Source organism: Zonotrichia albicollis, chromosome 2 (genome assembly GCF_047830755.1).
Source record: "Zonotrichia albicollis isolate bZonAlb1 chromosome 2, bZonAlb1.hap1, whole genome shotgun sequence".
NCBI classification, from domain to species: Eukaryota; Metazoa; Chordata; class Aves; order Passeriformes; family Passerellidae; genus Zonotrichia; species Zonotrichia albicollis.
This window is the reverse complement of record NC_133820.1, coordinates 113540325-113559288: the sequence shown is the minus strand read 5'-3', so window position 1 is coordinate 113559288 and position 18964 is coordinate 113540325. Positions and strand designations below refer to the sequence as shown.

At 39.9% G+C, this 18964-nt stretch overlaps 1 long non-coding RNA gene across 2 annotated transcripts in view; it reads left to right on the top strand.

Annotated features, from left to right (window-relative positions):
* Positions 1–18716, top strand: part of LOC102071417 (uncharacterized) — a 61392-nt gene extending 42676 nt beyond the window's left edge. For both annotated transcript variants that reach the window (XR_001332933.3, XR_012579190.1), the window contains one exon: positions 15721–18716. This is a non-coding gene — a long non-coding RNA (uncharacterized LOC102071417). The remainder of the gene's footprint in view (positions 1–15720) is intronic.
* Positions 18717–18964: the final 248 nt, after the last annotated feature.

The window sequence follows — 18964 nt, the reverse complement described above, 5'->3', positions numbered from 1 at the left end:
GTAAGGAGTGTTCAGGCCCTTATTAGCTGTTAATGTATGACATTAGAAAAGAAATAGAAATTTTCAACTAAATGTGACATAAGCTTGAATGTAAACATGATATAAATTTAGGTATACTTCATTGATATGTATTATATGAGCTCTCTAATATGAAGTACACCTAGTACTTTTTTTACTTTCCAGAGTTTAGGCTGTTTTAGCATCTGGAATTATGTTGGCACTATATGAAGCAGTCTGTTGCAAAAATTAGCAAGAAATAAATGAATGTCAAAATCAATGTCAAATTTCACCACAGGGTAAAATATACATACATATGTGCATGTATATATACATGCAAAAACTTCAATAGCCATTAGTTTTCTTAACAATCTCCATCCAGTTTCCTCTCTAAATTGCTTCAACCTATGAACAAAATTACTGTTCAATAAAAATATTCAATTTTATGCCATTAAAATTTATGTGAAATACTGAAAATATAAATCAAAATATCAGTAGTATTTAGGGGGAGTTGTGCATATATAGAGTCTTTCTGCTTTAGTTGCAGCTATGAGATCTGGAATTATAATCCTATCTTAATGAAACCAGCAAGATGAAATATTGTAAGAACATGAGTTTTTAGAGGCTACCTATCAAATATTCCAAGGTTAAATAATGGTAGGAAAATGGCAATATCTTAACATAATAGAGTGTTTTAACAGGTGGGGAAATGTGTAAATTGTGATTTGGGATTTTTTTCTATCTAGGGCATCTTTGCCTTTGATGCCCTGGCAGTCTTTATTTGAAAAGCAAAAACCAGATTGTGGAAGTCCTAAGTCCTTGTGTAGTCAAATTGGGTGATACACTTGGTACCACTGAAATTGTTCTTATGAGTGCTGGCTCTGACTGGGTTAGAATTTTACAGTGACTAATATGGGGCTATGTCTGGGGTTTGTGCTGGAAGCAGTGTTGGTGACACAGGGCTGGTTTAGCTGCTGCCCAGCAGTGCTTACAGAGCCAAGGGCTTTCCTGCTCCTCACACCACCCCACCATTGAGCGGGCTGGGGGTGCACGAGGAGCTGGCAGGGGACACAGCCAGGACAGCTGACCCAAGTGACCACAGGGAAGTCCCACACTGTGTCGAGTCATGTTCTGCACGTAAAACTGTATAAGAAGGTGAAACTCAAAATTTTAGTACTTGTGTTCCAAAGTCATGGCTGATGGAGCCCTGCTTTCCTGGGAATGGCTGAACTCCTGCCTATCCACAGGAAGCAGTGAATGAATTCCTTGCTTTGCTTTGCTTGAGTGCCCAGCTTTTGCTTTACCCTATTAAATGGTCTTTGCCTACAAGCTTCCTTACCTTTACTCTTCCAATTTTTTGCCCATCCCAACTGGAGGAGAATGAATGAAAGACTATGTGGTGCTCGGTTGCTGGCTGAAGCTAAGCCGTGGCAATGTGTGAGAAGTTTTGCTAGATTGGCATCTATAATTTTTTTTCACGTTTCCAAAGTGTTATTCATGGCAGAGAAAAAAAAGATGGTTTTTTTCTTGTGACCTAAATCTTGCAGAAGATTTCAACAGATGTAGTTATCCAGGTTATTACCTTTCCTTCCTAATCCATTTTCATGATGTGAAGTAAAAAAAAAAAACAAACAAGCAAAGCCATCATTAGGTGTCTATTAAAATATTGGTTTTGATTTGTGTAAAATTTATCTTGGAGTGTGCTATGGACTGCAACCTCACCAAGACAGGTACAGAACTGCTTGGTGCTGCCCCAGGGCATAGGAATGGTGCTCAGTACATCAGATTCTATAAAGTGAATCAGATGCCTCTGCCCCAAGCTCTGCAAACTGAAGCAAAGGAGAAGATGGGTTTGTAACTTTACCAGGAAGTCACTGATTTTCTTGTTTCAACATTTGCCACTATGATGTGAATCTAGCATAGCGCTTTAATTTTTATTGCAAGAGAGTGGGATGGGGGCAGAAGAAGAGGGAAAATTCGGTATAGAGAGGAGGGGTGTGCAGATTACTTTTATATGCCATGGTTCATGAGGCAGGACTGAGATATTCTGGGCTCTCCTCCTGAAGGATGAGGAGGTTATGGCTGTGTCTTTTTCCTCCTTTGTTTTTCTCCTTCTCCTGGCTCAATTCTCACAATTTTCTTGGACATCTGTTTATGTAGTAAGGACTTCAGGGGGGACACTCTTTTTTGTAGTGCCTCAGGGGCTTCTGAATAAAGTTGGACTGTCTTGATAACATTAACTGATTTTCTGCCTCAAGACAGTTTTACTTTTAATCCTCAGAGTGTAGCTGTCTCTTGATCTTTTACAACAGAAATATAGTAGCACAGATAGAAAACTTTTTAATTTGACAAAAAAAAAAAAAGAAATTAGTGTGTGTGCACAGTATGACCAAGTTCAGATCCCTCAAGTCAGACTAACTCTATTTTTAACTGTGCAAAGTAGAACTATGTTAACATATGCAAGGAGTGGGCTTTTTGTCTTTAATATCACAAACATTAGACACAGATCTTCACAGAGTTCACTTTAATTCAGACTTTTCCCATCTGTCATGGAGCTGCAGAATTAGGACACATCCCATCCATTGCTTAGTGGGGAGCAGAAGGGAAGTAGAGACCTGTGCTCTGCATGGTTTGCTGCAGGTGGTTTGCAACAATGTCAGCAAAACAACACTGAGGACAGGTTATGCAGGGTGTACATATTTCCTGGGATGTTTGCCTTACACTGCTTTCAGCTTTGGTCTGTGCACAGAATGGCCATTCAAAGATACAGAGCATTAGGTGTGGTGCTGGTGTGAATCTGCCACCCAAATTTCATTTGGAAGTGATCTTGACATGGGGCTGCTTAATGATGCAGATCAAAGCAGAGATCAGAGCTGCTTTGAAAGTACTTTCTCCTGAACTTAAAAAAAACCCCAAAAAACAACCAAAAAGGTAGAGGTAAGGCAGGAGGAGAAAAAAAGAAGTCCCTACTTTCTTGCTTAGGAGGTCCTATGTGCTTAGCAACTTCTGCAAAAGGAGACCGCTCTTCGTTTCAGTGCCTTAATGTGGATTAACTGCCCAAATTCTTCTGTGCAGCTTGATTGCAAGGGGAAAACATGGTACCAGATGAGAAAAGCATTAAAGCTATTTATTTTGTGATATTCAAGCATTGTCTTCCCTTTTTTTGCTCCTCTGAAAAAGGGCATGCTATCCCCAAAAACTGTAAATTGCAGCTTTGGACTGAGCAGGGAGATGGAGCCAGTTGTCCCCAGGAGTTTGGTTTCTTTTCAGTGCCTCTAGGTCTTGTTTTTCTGTGGCTCTTCCCACAAGCTTCTGTTATAGGGTATACTGTTGTTTCACCATGGATGAGGCCTTAATTTGTGTATAATTTTTAAGTTGTGCCTTTTTCAGTTTGCCAAAATGTTTGGAATCCATCTTATTCTTACACAAATTTCCACTTGCACTGTTGGGAAGAGAGTGCAGATGGCTTCTGAATTAGAAAATTGCCGTACACCCATTTTGCCCTTCACTCTAAAGCCACACTGTTACAAAAACTACAGAAGTGCAGTGGCACATCCCCTGTCTTACATACTCTAAAACAACATAAGGTGGGCTGGTGAGGAGTGAATTTGAGGAAGCAGACATTCTCCCTGTGTGGAGTCTGAAAATCAAGTATTTAATCGACGGAAGCAAGTTCTCTACCCTGGAAGTATTGACATTCTCAATTACAGTGGAGACATCAAAGCTTTCTGCATGAAGTTTCAGCCAGCCCTTGAAACATATGGTGGAATATTTTTGTGCTGCTGCTGCTTTACTGTGGTGTATTGGATTTGCACTGGCATCATTTTCTTCCATTAGTTAGGCTTACCCTACTTCACCTTTCCAATTTATTGGAACTTAACTGTTCATTGTCAGCTGACTCAGGAATGCAGAGCCACACTCCGTAGCCAACATAAGGCATGAAGTTAATAAATCTAAATGCATGAAATAGAATAAATTAGAACTAGTATGTTAATGTTGATAACTTTTACTGCAAAACTCTTATTACATCTGTCTTGGAGATTTTAATTTTGTTTTTTGATGTACTTCATGCACATCATATTGTATATATGCATGATATCACAACTCTTTTTTCTCCTTACAGAGGCCTAATGGGAAAACATGAGGATTTGTAAAAATAAAAGCTTTGCATTCACTGAAATGGAAATTATACAATTTCATCTTCTAGTCAAGACTTTAGCTGAAATTCTCATAAACAGTAAGAGGAGAAGAAATGGAAAATCATGTTGAGATGTGGCTGAGAGAAAACCTCTTTATTTCCTTAGAATAGATAATTTTTGTTCTCTTTCCCTCTCTGCTTGCACGGGTAAAATATACAGCTAATAGTAGTATGTGCAGGCAAACCATCCATAAGCTAGCATCTGTTGACCCTTATGGAAAAAAGGGGTCTCAGAACTGTGTGTGCTTTCACTACATCTATTCATTTTTTGGGGGGCAGAGGGGAGTGGGGATGTGAGAAGCTCAGTTACCTGCAGACACGTTATCTGAATTTATTGATCTCTCCTTGGCTTGGATCGCTATCGATGCGAGTTCCCAGTGATGCTGCTGACTTTAAGGAAAACAGGAGGAGCACCTTGGTGGATTCCCTTCTATTCTCCTCACCCCTCAAGATCTGTGGTGATTGGGTATCGAAATTTCAATTTGTTTTGAAAAGACTGGAGAAGGAGACTGCTGTGGCACACCTTCTATGGAAGGAGTAATTAGATTTTTGGGAAAGGTGGTCTAAAACCAGCTAAAAGATTACGTTGCAAATTCTTTTGCCCTTGTTAGACTCTATAATGACAGGCTGAGAGTTGGAACACTTCAGGTCTTGGTAGGTGCTCTCCCCACATGCACTGTGGGTCTCTGTTGGACATTTTATTCAGCCCAGGGAGTAGATATTGGGGTGGATCATCAATAATGACACTGAACAGGACCGGACCCAATTCTGAGCTTGGGGAATCCCCACTTGTGTGCAGGCACAGCAGCCCTGACAGAGATTTATGTGCCCAGGGCTCTTGGGCTGCATCATGGCTTTCTGAAGCCACTCAATCCCTTGTGGGTGTGTTGCAGCCTTCCTTTAATCCTCTACCTTGGCACATCTGTGCTGGCATGATTTTGGTACCAAGAAATCCAACCTCTTTTATTTAGTAAATAGCTGTTGTGCATTTATGGGAGGAGGGGAGAAAACTTGGCCCTTGATGGAGATCTCCTGGCATCTTTGTTCAGCCCCATTCCACCCCCATTTCTTTCCAACACCACTCCAGCTCCTCTGTCTACTCTCCCAAGTTCTGGAAACTGTGGAGGGAAGATGAGATGGAAAATGATAGCTGGAGGTGCATTGAGTAGTCCTGCAAAAGAAATCCATGTGCTTTGCCAGCACCTCACTTGAATTGCATCTCTGATTAAATGTCTGGAGGTCATGAGGTCATTGCACATGATTTCTGAGGGCTGTTCAGAATTTTGAGTTCCCCATACAAAGAACTGGCCAGAACACAGTTTTTTTGTGAAAAAAACCCAATACTTGTCTAATCATACTTCACGCTGGAAAACAGAAGAACTGATGTTGATTATATATGGATATATGCAGATGGCAGAAGCACCATTTATCAATGGCAGAGGGTGAAGGAGCCACAAGTGGTACACCAACCATTCTTTCTGTCAACTTTTTATGTTCGCTGGGGGAGCAATTGGGATTGTAAGGGCATACTGTTCTGTGTCTGTTAGAGAGGAATGAAGTAATGGAGAGGGTAAACATTTTCTCTGAAGTTACTCAGCCTTGTGCATGTTCTTACACCCTTGTTTCTCCCTTTGCATTGTGCTTTAGCCTCAAAACTTTATTTTTTCTGTTGTATTATATCTAAAAAACAGGAAAATGTTATATATCAGATTCTATGAACTACACTGTTAGTTATATTTGTGTTTTGGTGATATGGAGTTTTTTCCTTAACTTTTTTTTTAGTTCAGATGGTTGTGTTGATAAATCTAAACCAAAACCAAATGGGTAAATAAACCCCCACTTTTTTTCAGATTGACTGCTCTCTTTTGCTTGCACTCCCCAATTATTTTCCAAAAGAGCAAGCACTATTTTACTGACACTTTGTAGAAAAGCAAAGGAAATTGATAAATATCATCCCCAGAGTGAAGAAAGAGGAATTTCTTGCATCTCTTCTTACTCTTTTTATCATTAATTAAGATGCTTATAAGGTAATAGGAGATTTGAATGAATTTTCCTTTGGCATGAGTGGAAATAAGAACAAACTCATGGAAAAATGTATGTGCCTTATGAACAAAATAGGTGTGTATGTTATAGTCTTCTATACATACAGAATTTAACAAAGCATTTTTTCTGGATATTTTTTAATTTATTTCCCTCAGAATAATTCAATACCTTCATATCAAATTCCTGCTGGCTCATGCAGGAATCTGATATGAAGGTATTGAATACTTTGTGGCTGAGCCAGGCACTGAACTCTGCTCTCTTTGTTCTTAGATAAGCAATCAAACTCAAGACTGTCCATCTTTATGCCGCTGTTTGTCCACCCCTCCCTTATTGTTGTTGGCTGCCCAGGTTCTTTCTGTTCCCCATTCCTTTAATAGGGTTGGTGACTGCTCACAAGTAGGAAAGAAACCAGATGCCTGAAAACGTTACAATATTGTTAAAATATAAGATTGCTGGAGAACTATTTGTTCAGATAACTGTGGCTTGAAATCTATGTTCTTTAAGACTGATTCCTTGGACAGTGTTATTGGCTCCTCTGGGTTTTTGAAGTATTTGCATGTTAGTATATTTTCTGCTGCGATGAAAGTTTTTGCAATACACGTGACTTGCACTTACATAAGAGGCACTGACATAAAGAAGCAGGTAATAACTAGATTCTTCTTAGTGTGATCTTGAGCTATTTGTTGTAAAAAATAGATAATTTGCCTCCTGTGCATATGAGAAAGGCTTTGAGCATTTTTCTTGCCTGTGATTTCTAGCTCAATCGTTGTCACCCTTCTATGATGTCTGTTATGCCACAAAAATTGATCTAATTTATAAAATGCAAAATTATTGCTCTGCTGATACTACTTTAAATGTAAAAAACCCTGTGCCAAAAGAACATCAGTAGAAGCAGAGAGAATGTCTTGCTTGTGTTTAAATGCATGGCCCTGATTCATACAGAAACCTGTTGAGTTTTAATGTCATGCTTTAAGTCTTATTGCTTAGTGTGTTTATTTTCCTATGTTTAAACTGTGCTCTTGCTCCACAAATTCTTCAGCTCTCTCTACTGAGATATGGAAACATATGGCCCTTGATTGTTCTAGGAGAAGGCTTAGATGTCTACAAGCATCAGTTCAACCCTGGATAAGAGTGGTGTACAGGAATTTTTGGCAGAGGACTGGCAGGAAAATAAGAAACTAGAAATCAGATGACATCAGTCTATTTTTGGTTTTGATAAATCAAAGGAAAGCAAGTTTTATTTGAAACAGACCATAGAACCATGAGCGCTTCAGGCAAATTCTTCTTCCATGCCTTAAATCTGCTTTGAGGTTTTTGCAAACTTGACTGTGATAAACGTATGCATATAAATTAAAGATAGTATGCAGACCTATGCTTTACAGAGTGTTTCTAACTTTGAAGTCTCACAAATCTTAAGATTAAATCTTTTTTTTTTTTTGCATTTGATACTATTCAGCCAGTCTCCTGAGAGTCTTTGGGCTTTGTTTAATGGAATTTTGTAAACGTGAGGCGAAAAGAGGTACAGAGGAAAACTGCTTTTCCTTATGAGAGGAGTCCATTTCTATTTTATGTTGCAAACTATGCAATATCTCACACCTGGTATACCTTAGAGATCACCTCTGTTAAGACCATGGTGGTATTCTCTCAGCTCTCTGCAATGCTTTGGGTTAAGAGGGTCTCAGCATTGCATGGGAAGGATTTATTTTACCAGTGATATAAAATGATAGATTTCCCTAGAGTTTTTCTTCTTTTTTTTTTTTTTTTTTTCAGTCTCTGGTGTCATAAACCAATGCATTTGTGATCATTTACTTCTACTTCTTATTTACTGGTTGCAGGCATTCAGAAATATTTTTTAACCACATTTTGTAAGACTGGGGCAGGGCATATCTTGTCAGAAACCAGTTAAGTAAAACTCAGAGAAATATTAGATGTCTGAAGAAGCAATGCTCCTTCTCTTCAACCCCAGACATCTTTCTTCTTTTCCTTTGTGTTTTTAGTTTCGAAGTACAATTAAGAAATATTTATATATTACAAGTTGATATCTGCTCATTTTGTTGTTCCTTGCATTAATACCTATAATTTACAAGAGATTTGCAAGAGAGCTGGAGAGGGATTTTTTTCCAAGGGTGATGGAACAGGGAGGAAGGGTGTTAAATTGAAGGAGGGTAGTTTAGATTAGACACTGAGTAGAAGTTCTTGACTGTGAGGGTGGTGAGGCACTGGAACAGGCTGCTCAGAGAAGCTTGGATGCCTCGTGCCTGGAAGTGTTCAAGACCAGGTTGGATGGGACTCTGAGTAACTTGATCTAGTGGAAGGTGTCCCTGCCATGGTAAGGGGTTTGGAACAAGATGGTCTTTGAAGTCCCTTCTAACCCAAACCATTCTATGATTCTTCTGAAGCTACCGTGGCCCCTGGATACTCTTCTGCTGGTATTTCAAGCAGCAGCATTGCATTCTCTGTGGGAGACAGGCATTTAGCTGCCATTGGTATTTTAATATAAATTCCATCCAGTGCTTGAGTTCCCATTATTAATTACATGGGATATCCCTGCGCACTGAAAGGCAAAACCTGCTCTGCTTTCTCTGCACTGAAGTGGTGACCAGGCCATCACAGTGGTGACCAGATTTAGTGAGGTCCCTTGCCTGGCAGGAGCTGACCAGGCTGAATGATGCCTGTTCATCATTCATTATTGCTCCAGCTGTGCACTTCTCAGGGTGCCAGGGGCTAGAATTGTACTGAATTGGTGAAACATGCTTAGAGATAATTATAAACCAAGTTTAAATGTAGGCTGGTAAGGGTTCTGGTAGGGTGGAACACCCCTCTGTTTTTTCCTGGCAGCTGTGGGCATCAGGAAAGCAAATTCCTTTTCCCAGATTGTTCATCAGACACTCCCTCAGAAGTAACTGCTCTGGAGAGAAAGAGAAATCCTAAAGCCTCAGCACCACACATGCTGGCAGGGAGCTGCCCTAAGACATGCCTCAGCCCAAAATTGCCCCTTCCCAGGATGCTCACCATGATCTGACCATCTGCTGTCCCTTACCTCACTTGAAACTGGCTCCCCTGCCCTGTGTTCTTTTCTCCTCTGTGCCCCTTTCCTCCTTTGTAAAAAAGTTAATGTCTAGTTCTGAGTTATGTCCACCTAAAAGATCCCTGGTATTACTAAATACCTTTTCTAGGTGGTAGGATGAAGTACAGGAGGGAGTTGTTTGTTTTGACAGAGATAGTTTTTGTTCTTCTAAAACTGTTTTTCTGCTGATTTCTTTCCCCCAGTATCTCCCTCCTTTGTTCAAGTCCCAGGTACTTCAGGACAGACCCAAACTGCAGTTTCTCTTTCAATGTTTCCATTGTTCTGCTTCTACTGACAGCAAAATAACTCAGAATAATTCTATGATTTGCCATGGAATTAATTAATGCCAATATGTGCAGTGTAACATAAGCAATGGAGAAAATACTGGATACTAAAATGGGGCCAAGAGCTTCTTTATGACAAGAAAGCAAACACTTTAGGCTGGCTATTCTGGTCTGAGATGAAGAGCTACAGTTTGCTTTACCTTTGGAAAAGAGTCTAATAAAAACATCTGTGAGGAAATATTGTGTGACACTTGAAATACTTGCATAACAGAAGACTTGAAAGTATTCTTATTACCAGAGATTCCAAGTACCTTTCTCTTCCTATTTTCAGCTTTTTACCTTTGAAGATATCTAAAAGAATGGAAAAAACATTAGTAAGGTTCCTTTTCATCTCCTCTCCTTGCCAGTCATAATAATCTGCTACTTTTAAAGTTTGGTTTCGTGACTCATTAAAGAAACATAAATGCTTCTTTCTAGAGGTATAAAGAATATGTTAGTTAATGGATACAGAGAAACTTGCTGCCCAAAACCTTTTTACCCCTCTTTCTAAAATTAGTTTTGTTCAAGATCTTTTCATCTAGAACTTTCCAAGAGGTTTCTTTGCCTATGGCCAGCTGACAAAACTAAAACTAATCTGAAAATAGTTTATAGAGGAAAAGATGGCAAAGGGGACACAAAGGAACAGCTCTGTGGGTGCCCCCATTCCATACACCTTGACTGGTTGAGTGTGGCAGGACTTTCGCTACACTGGTTTGGCTGTCCAAAGCAGGCAGAAACTGTAATTTGCTTGACATGTACATCAGTGAGGCTACAACACAGCCTAATAATGAATTGCATCTTCCCTTACTTACAGGAGAAAGAGATGTTTTTCTAAACCTAAATCTGCTAAAGTTTAACTGTAAGGCCCCTGATTATTGTGCTGAGGAAAGGCACGCAGTTTGTTGTGCCTCAGAGAAGATGCACCCACCTCTCTTGTGAAGGGCAAGTCCAAAAGGAATCCATGAGGGGCTATGCAAGCTTACAGCTCTCTGGAATATATGGCACAGAAGAAAAAGCTTTACACTTAAAAGTCAGTGAAGCTATTTTGACTTTGTCTAATTGGAATTTTAATACACAAACATTTACAACAATGACAGACTGGAATGAAACAGTGATTGAGAAAAGCCAAAGGGAAGGGCATTGCTGGATATTTACTGTACAGTCTAAAATGAACTATCCATTTTCTATATCTAGGATTTCACAAGCTCATCATGGTATATGGAAAAGTAATAGGTGTGAGTCACAGCCAGGGAAATAGCAAAATAGAGCCTGCATGGATAGCTGTGGCATTGGAGTCACTGGGCTAGCAAGGATAGGTTGGATTCAATCTACACAGGGAATCTCAGCCAATATAATTCAGTTCTAAATGCAGATGTATCATTGCCCAGAGAGCTGAATGGGGTTAAGATCTCAAGGAATCACATGTGTGGTTGGAGCTCCTATAAAAGGAGCTGGAGGAATAAACTCAAGACTGTCACATGAAGTTTTGCTCTGTGTGTGTTGTCCCTGTTTCCGACCACTGACCCCATGGAACACGTGGATATTAACCTTATAGATAGTAACCCATGGTTTTCTCTCTAACAGGACCACAAGATTTTCTCTCTAGATGTCTTTGTTGCAAATAGAGATGCTCTGGTTACTGTGCTTGTCCATCAAATCAAAAATAATTCGAGATGTGGTGAGTGAAAGAAAAGAGGCACATCAAATCTAACCTAGGATGTGAGAATAGTAGGAGAGAGTGAGTGAAGTTGTGGGAGTTGATTCTTGCCTTTTTCCTAACCATAAGTAGAGGGACTACAAAAATATTCTGTACTCTTACTTCAGCAGGTACTCTCTTTATAAACATCTTAATGATAAAATATTTATGTATCTTTTCAAAGCGTTGAGCATATTTCTGCCTGAAATTTATCTCTGCATTAAAGCCTCAGTACCTGAGCAATTAGATAAACATAAATCAAAATTGAATTTTGAACTGCCATGGAGTTTCAGCTTGTGTTTGTTGGCTCTGTTTCTCTTTAGCTCTTAAACAAGTGTTTTCAGCCTTTTGCAAGTACACAGATATCTCACAATAAGGAGTGGATAGAGTTGGGCTCTTTGTTCCCCCTTGGCAAAAAGGAAACAAAAGAAGGAGAGGTAAAAAAATAAATCTCCATTTTGAAAAGAACAAAGTACACATAATCATCAGTCAGTTTGTGATTTAAAAATCATCTGTTGAATAAAGAATTGATTTCAGTGGTATATTTGTTCTCTCTGCCTTGCTGGGCTCACTTAGAGAGGGGCTATATTATCTGTATCATTAATATCTGCTATGCTCTTAATTGCTGCTCTTCTAGCAGATGTCTGGCTTGATTGCTTTTGCAATTCTTTGGTGCATACCTCCAGAAAAAGAGTGTTTTGTAAGCCTTTGTTGCATTGTTGAAGAGCAATTGAATTTTACAGTTCTCTGAAGTGAAAGGTGGGCTGGAGTACTGAGGTGTGTATGGCTGAATGCTGCTCTTAGCTTTCATCAACTTGTGTGCAAAGAGAATGAAAAGAGAAAGCCACAGAAATGCATTTGCTGTATTTGTGGACATTTTGTGTATTTGTGTGGTTTTTCTTCTCTCAGAGATGTGCCTCTTGCTCTTGAAGCAAGCTGGACTACTTTTATTACTGAGAAAGTAACCTTGGTATTATGGTCTAATGTACTGTGCACTTTACTAAGGAGTTCATTGCTAGCTGTCTTCTGGAGAGTGCATGCTTTACATGGAGATGAAGCTGGGAAAGCTATGTGGTAAATAAAGAAATATGCTGATCTCGGGATAAGTTTTGGTTTGATTCAGTTCCTCATGCATAGGAACCCCATAAAATGTCTCCAGTGTGAACCTGCCTCCAAAAGAGTGGGGAGAAGAACAAGGGTTTTATCCTTAGCCTACAGGGAATTGAGAAAGTAGGGTTTTATTCTGACTGAGAACTGTCTCCTGCATCTCTAGAGTGGATTCTATAGCCCTGTGCTGTCTCTGAGAAAGGCAGCTGTGGATTTTTCTTACCCTTGGGTTTTGAGGCAGGGCTCCTGTAGCCCCAGAGGGTGTGGGCAGCCCCAGCCCAGGTGGGAGGCAGGAGCCCTGTCCTTCCTTGCTCCTGCCAGCTCTCATGTGCTGAGGTTTGTAAGGACCAAGAACCCTGGATCTGCTGCTGCTGCTTCTTCTAGTTGGGGAGCTGCTTTTATTTTTCCCTCTGAACTGTTTCTGAAGCCATTTTGTTGGTACAAGTAATTATTTCAAAGACCCAAGAATAGGCCCAACATTGGCTGAGGTTGTGGCTATTAAGAGACTCCAGAAGAGTACATCTTTCTGTTTTCCAGGGCAAGGTCTTCTGGTCAGAAGTTGTCTGTGCTGGCAAGTGAAGTGCTGTGTGGGGCTGTTTCTGGTCTCCTCCAGCTGGTGTTGCTCCAGCAGTAACACCTGCAGAACAACAGGCAGCTGGCTTCTTTTACCACTCCAATTAGACCTTTCATGTATGGGCATTTGTAAGCTAATACTGAATTGAATTTCTGCCAGTCTGCTTGTTTAAGGGAAGGAAAACAAGGGTCTTTTTTTTGAAAAATCCAGGTCTTTCATAACTATAGCTGTTGGTTTGGCTGTTTCAGCCTTTATTTGGAGAAATTTCTACATTTTCTCTCAAACTTTCATACAAGAGAATTGTGGTTGTGATTTTCCTCCAGTATGAAAGAAAAGAAAGGGAGTAAGATGCACTCCTCAGAAATATTATCATTAAGTCACAAAAGAAAAATAGAAGGAAGTAACCCCATGAATGAACCCAGATTATCTTTTACCTACTGAGATACACATTTTTTTCCTTCTACTTCTCTGATACTGTCTTTTATGTGATAAGGTTAAAATACTTGCACTTTCTAGTAAAAGGACTTTATACCTGCTAGAATCACTACCATTAAAGTAATTTACATTGAGTTGCTAAACCAAAGCAGTTATGTCATCAGAAGTGCAGTAAGATTGCTGTAACTGCCTCTAAGCAAGAGTTGTTGACAATATAGGAATATTGCAAAAAAATATTCTATCTCTAATCAACACTTACATAGACAGGAATTTCCTAAGTTGGCCTGAACTGGAACTACCTTCCCTGTGTGCATGTGACTTTATATCCATTCATATAGAAAGGTATAAATTATTTTCTGTCAAAAATCAGACTACCAAGCTGCTGCTTTCAATAACATAACATAATTTACCTAAAAAACCAACAATAACAACAAAACAAAGTGTCGTGGTTTGACCAGGAAGGAGTGGGAATTCTGGGAAGCTGTGGTCAAACCAATGAAGGTTTTGGGTTTCATACTGACACCTGGTGTAGCCAGTGGGGTTTGGACACACCTCCGAGAATACACAGGGGTTAAAAGCAAGGCACTGCCCTGGCACTTCCTCTTTGGGACATCGTCGGGCGAAGAGGTCAGATCTCTTCCCCCGCCCAGCCCGCTGCTGCTGGGCGGGGGAGGGGCCGGCCATGCGGTAGGCCAGGGGCCTGGACAGAGGTGGGGGTTGAGGGGCTTTCAAGGATGGAAGGGTGGCGGAGCCCCAAGAGACATCGAGACATCGGGCGGCCAGCCCCCCCCCCCCCCCCCCCCTCCGGGAGGGAGAGCGGCCGGCCGCAGCAGCAGCACGTGTGGGAGTATCATCTCGTCCCAGGACAGACAGAGACTGAAAACTTTTAACCCTTTCTTGCATGATTGGGGCCTTGCAAAAATGCTAATCCTCCTCGAAGCTGAATAAGAAGGGAGATGAGAGATGAGATGAGATGAGACGAGGACTTTGGCCCGAAGAATGTGGAGATGATTGGATGGGGGGAGATGATTTGGAGTGGCCTTTTAGCTGGACTTTTTCTTGTAGCCATGGACTCAGTTGTTCCTGTGACACAGACTGCATTTAGGGGGAGGCAGTGCCTCAAAACCAGGAAGGTTCTTCGTGAGGACCCCCCGGCCCCAGGGGGTTGGAAAAATATGGGGGGGACAGATGTCCCAAAAGCAGAGACTGTGCCTTTTTGGAGTGAGACAAGGCATCCTTGAAAGACAACCCTAAAAGCAGCTCTGGCCATGTCTCGGTGGTGAGAGCACTGAGCATGGAAGGAAGATGTCACAAGCGGCAAATGGACTTTCCGGGCGGTGCCGAAGTGACAGGGAAGCACACGAGGTTTTCAGTGTGTTTCCACGAGAAGCCTATGGAACGAGAAAGACTCCTTTCCTCTTCATGAACTGAAGTTTGAGTATACTAAAGTGTGGGGCCAAGGCTGGGCAGTTGATGATTTGGGAGAATGTATCGGATTGGGAAAGTCAGGTGGTGGGGGAGGAGGAAAATGGTTTTTTTTTGTAAGGTTTTCAATTCTTTTCTTCTTTTTCCTTATAGTCTCTCCCTATTTTCCTGTAGTTTAGGTAATAAAGTGGTCTTTATGTTTAAGTTAGAGCCTGTTTTGCTTATTCCTGGTCACATCTCACAGCAGACACCAGGGTGAGGCATTTTCATGGGGGGCACTGGCTCTGTGCCAGGCTCAAACCATGACACAAAGCAAACAACAAAAAAACTAAAAAAAAAAAAAAAAACCACAAAAAAACCCCACCAAAAAAAAAATCCAAAAAAGCAACCAAACCAAAAAACAAAATCAGGTCAAAAAGACACTTTGCCATCAGTGGGCCTGCTTGGCCTAATCTTACCCAGACATTAAACACTGGGCTGTACTAATCAGGATAAAGCAAGAATAATTTGCAGGAGTAAGTCAGCTGTCATTTGTCTTAGGAAGGCTATATTTGCATTTCAAAGTGTCTCTTAGCTTATAGAAGGAGCCCAAATAACCTTTTAATCGTGAATATCAGGTGTGATGTATCTCCTTCCACCTATCTTTTGTTGAACTCAGTGAATATTAAGAGTGAGACTTTGAGCTAATGCTAAACTCATTGAAGTGAAGGGAGTCCCACCAGCTTCTTGTGCTCTGCCTGTGTGGTGATGTGGACTTCCCCAAAGTGTGTAATAAGCCTGCCCCCTGTTCTTCAGAATTTAGAGCCTGTTCAACCACCCAGTGCTCATATTTGCTGCTCTTTCTCCCTTCTGCAGGAAGAAGCCACCTATGCAAGCTCCAGTTCTTCCTCCGAAGGAACCGAGCAGTCCAAAGCTTCACTGGCACTGGGACCAGCATTCTTCTGAAATTACTGGAAACCTACCTAGTTCTGATTTACTCCAGCACTGGTAGTAGATCCAGCAGCAGTCGAAAGCTATCTGTGAGCTTCAGGTCACAGCAGGTCTCTATTGACCAGCAAAAAACATTTTGAATGTTTGGTCTCTGTTTCATTTGCTGGTTTGAAGTCTGTGCTGCTTTGTGTTTTCTCACAAGGTGTGACAGTCACTCACGAATGACTTTTATATCTTCCTGTGCCAGGAGCCATGCAGCACCTTGTTTTGTGAGCTTAAAAGACTTTGCAGCAAGAGTCTTTACAATTCTTTGTGCTGTGGCTGTGAACATTGTGAATTTAGGAACATTTTGTTCAAAGGCCAGGGCATGTGCTAACCCTGCAGAGGCTGAGTTTAAAAGCACAGTGTTTGTTACCCCAGGCACTGAAAGGAATTGTGTGACACTGTGTTCTCATGGGATTTTGTGTTTGTTCATTTTTGTCAAAATTTTAAACTTTTTTACATATAAATGGAGGTAGATTTTACAAAGACCTGCCAACATTTCTGATTGTCTAAGCCTTAGATTTTGAAAATTATTTTGCTTTGGTTTGCTTGTTTCTCGGTAGAAATCATGTAGCTCAGAGAACAAAAGGAATAGCACAACTTCTGAACAAAAAATTCATGAACAGAAATTCAGTCCAAGTTGTTTTACTCAATTGATGATGAAATTATCTATGAATGCATATTTTCACTATATGACCAGTTTTATATATGGCTCAGTAATATTAATCTAAAAAAACTGTTCTGTTCCCCCTTGTCAGCTGGTAAATAAATTACTAGGGAATAATTTTTTGTTATTCAGGCAGATCTACTCTGCACAGGAGTGTCTGTGTACTACTGTCACCAGATAATCAATTTTGTTTCTTTGCATCCAGTGTAGGTATGTGCTTCTGAAGTTTGAAAGAATTTGATCCCATGTCTTTGTGAAATCTATATTTTGATGTTATGAAGGAGAAAAATATGTCTCTTTAGAAAATTCTGCTTCAAAACAATGTAGAAACTTCAGCTAAATCTTCACAACAGACACTTTCAATGTATCCTAAATACATTCAAATCAACATTTGATTTCTAAATGTCTAATGTAGAAACATATTGAGAGTTTATTGAAATACTTTCAAAAACATGTGGCTTGACAAACACATTACACTGCTGACAGTCTTTCTGAAAACTACATTTCAATGCTTTGATAAAATGGCTTTGAAGTATAACAAATTATTCTCCTGTCAGTGGTCAGAAATCTGAATAAACTGCAATGGATTGCATAGTTCAAGGGAACGAATACATAAGACAAGTTCTTAGCTTGCAACTTTAGATATTTGATATTCAATAATAACTATTTTATAACTAGAAGTGCAAAAGCAGGAGTGGACCTGCACATAAATGTATACGTAACTAGATATTCTGGATCACCTCAAAAAGAAAAATCTGTATAGGCTGATACTTTGCATCTTCTATGAAATATTATATGAATGCTTTGTTCTCTGTCTTTCTGAAATCAGTTATAGTCCATAGCAAATAGCTATGGGCAGTGTTCGAAAAATCCAATTTATCAGAGAGTTTGTTAGTAATACTGACATAAAATTACTTGGGATGTTTTAGAGGGAGGATTTTTAGGATGTGTTTATGCAGCAGGCTGGCTGCATGTTATATGAAGGATACTGTGCATTCAATCACAAGGTGACAAGTTATCACTCTAGATTCAAGGGCAAAAGAACAGCAATATTTTTGCTTGTTAATTATTGTCATTAGCAGGTTAAACCAAGGGGTTATGCATTGGTCATAAAACTCCTGTAAAGTAAGACTCAAGTAGTTTGCTCATGTCACCAGAATTCCAAGATAAATGTGGTAAAAAGGATCAGCCATCATGTATTATATATCTACAGACAGTGCACATTTTTCTCTCATTGTACTTCGGAGTGAGACTTCTCTGGATGACAGTTATGGAAAGTCTGAAGTGTCTGCAATGTGCAAAAATAGAAAGTTCTCAATGCACTTAATAAAAGTTTAATTTGTGAGTTATATGAGCATAGAAATTACTACTGGTGTGTGAAACCCAAAGGTGCATAAGTTCAGTCAAAGTTTTATACATGAACTTTTTACAGATTTCATTCTTTCGTGTGGTATAGGTTTTATATCTCTTTTATTCCTCTTTCCTTACTGAGTTCTTCCTTTTTTTTTTAATGCATAAATTATTCTGCTTGTTTACAGCAGACTTTAAACCACTCTCTTAAACCACACTCTGGTGTTTCAAACAGTTTATCTTTTAACCAGTATGCTCTGGTGGTGCGGGGGCGTAATGTGTTTTGTAAGTTTTTTTTTTAATTGTTTTCTTTTCTCTTTTTCTTGTTATACACTTTGGGAAGGGTGTCCTGTACAGATCTTACATCTTTCTCTAACTTGATTGCTTTGTTTCTGCGTTAATTCTTTCCCAGACTTTCCTTTTGCTGTGCAGGATTTTATCACAGGGTCTTTGCAGGCCTGCCAGGATTCAGCAGGAACTTTTTGTGAGTTTTGGCTTCTCTTGCTCTCACAGCAGGGAAATCTTATCAATCACTGTTCAGCCAAAGTCTTGATAATTAGTGTTGGGGTCTTACAGATTTATAAAGCTTAGAGAAAAGATGTTGATATAAGTAATTTATGTGGTTTGTGTGGTTCCCTAATTTCTCTCAAAGGTTCCCATTTCAGTGAACATTGTATTTATAGACAGGAAGAACCAAATCTTTGTGACTAGCAGTGAACAAGTACTGAAGAGTAAAGTAAGGGATTATAACTATAGCAGTATTCAGAAGATAAGTAGGAAGCAGATCAGCTTTGGTAAAACCCCAGAATTTGTCATGTATCTGTTATACAGGCATCATTAAAATTGGCATTTTTTTCATTTTTTTCTTTGTTTTCTTTTTTTTTTTTTTCTGGATACTGAAGTCCTTTTGCATAGCTTGCCCATTATTTGCCTTTAGAGGTGTTCTGCAAGGGAGGGATTGGGAATAGCTTGCTGAATAGTATCCGCTAAAAGTAACTCTTATTTCTAAGCTCCACAGGAAACATATCCTTGCATCTCCAAGCTGTGATTGAAGAGTCATAGAGCAGCTGTTTGCTAAAAGTGCATTGTATTTGCTCTGGTAAGAGCAGC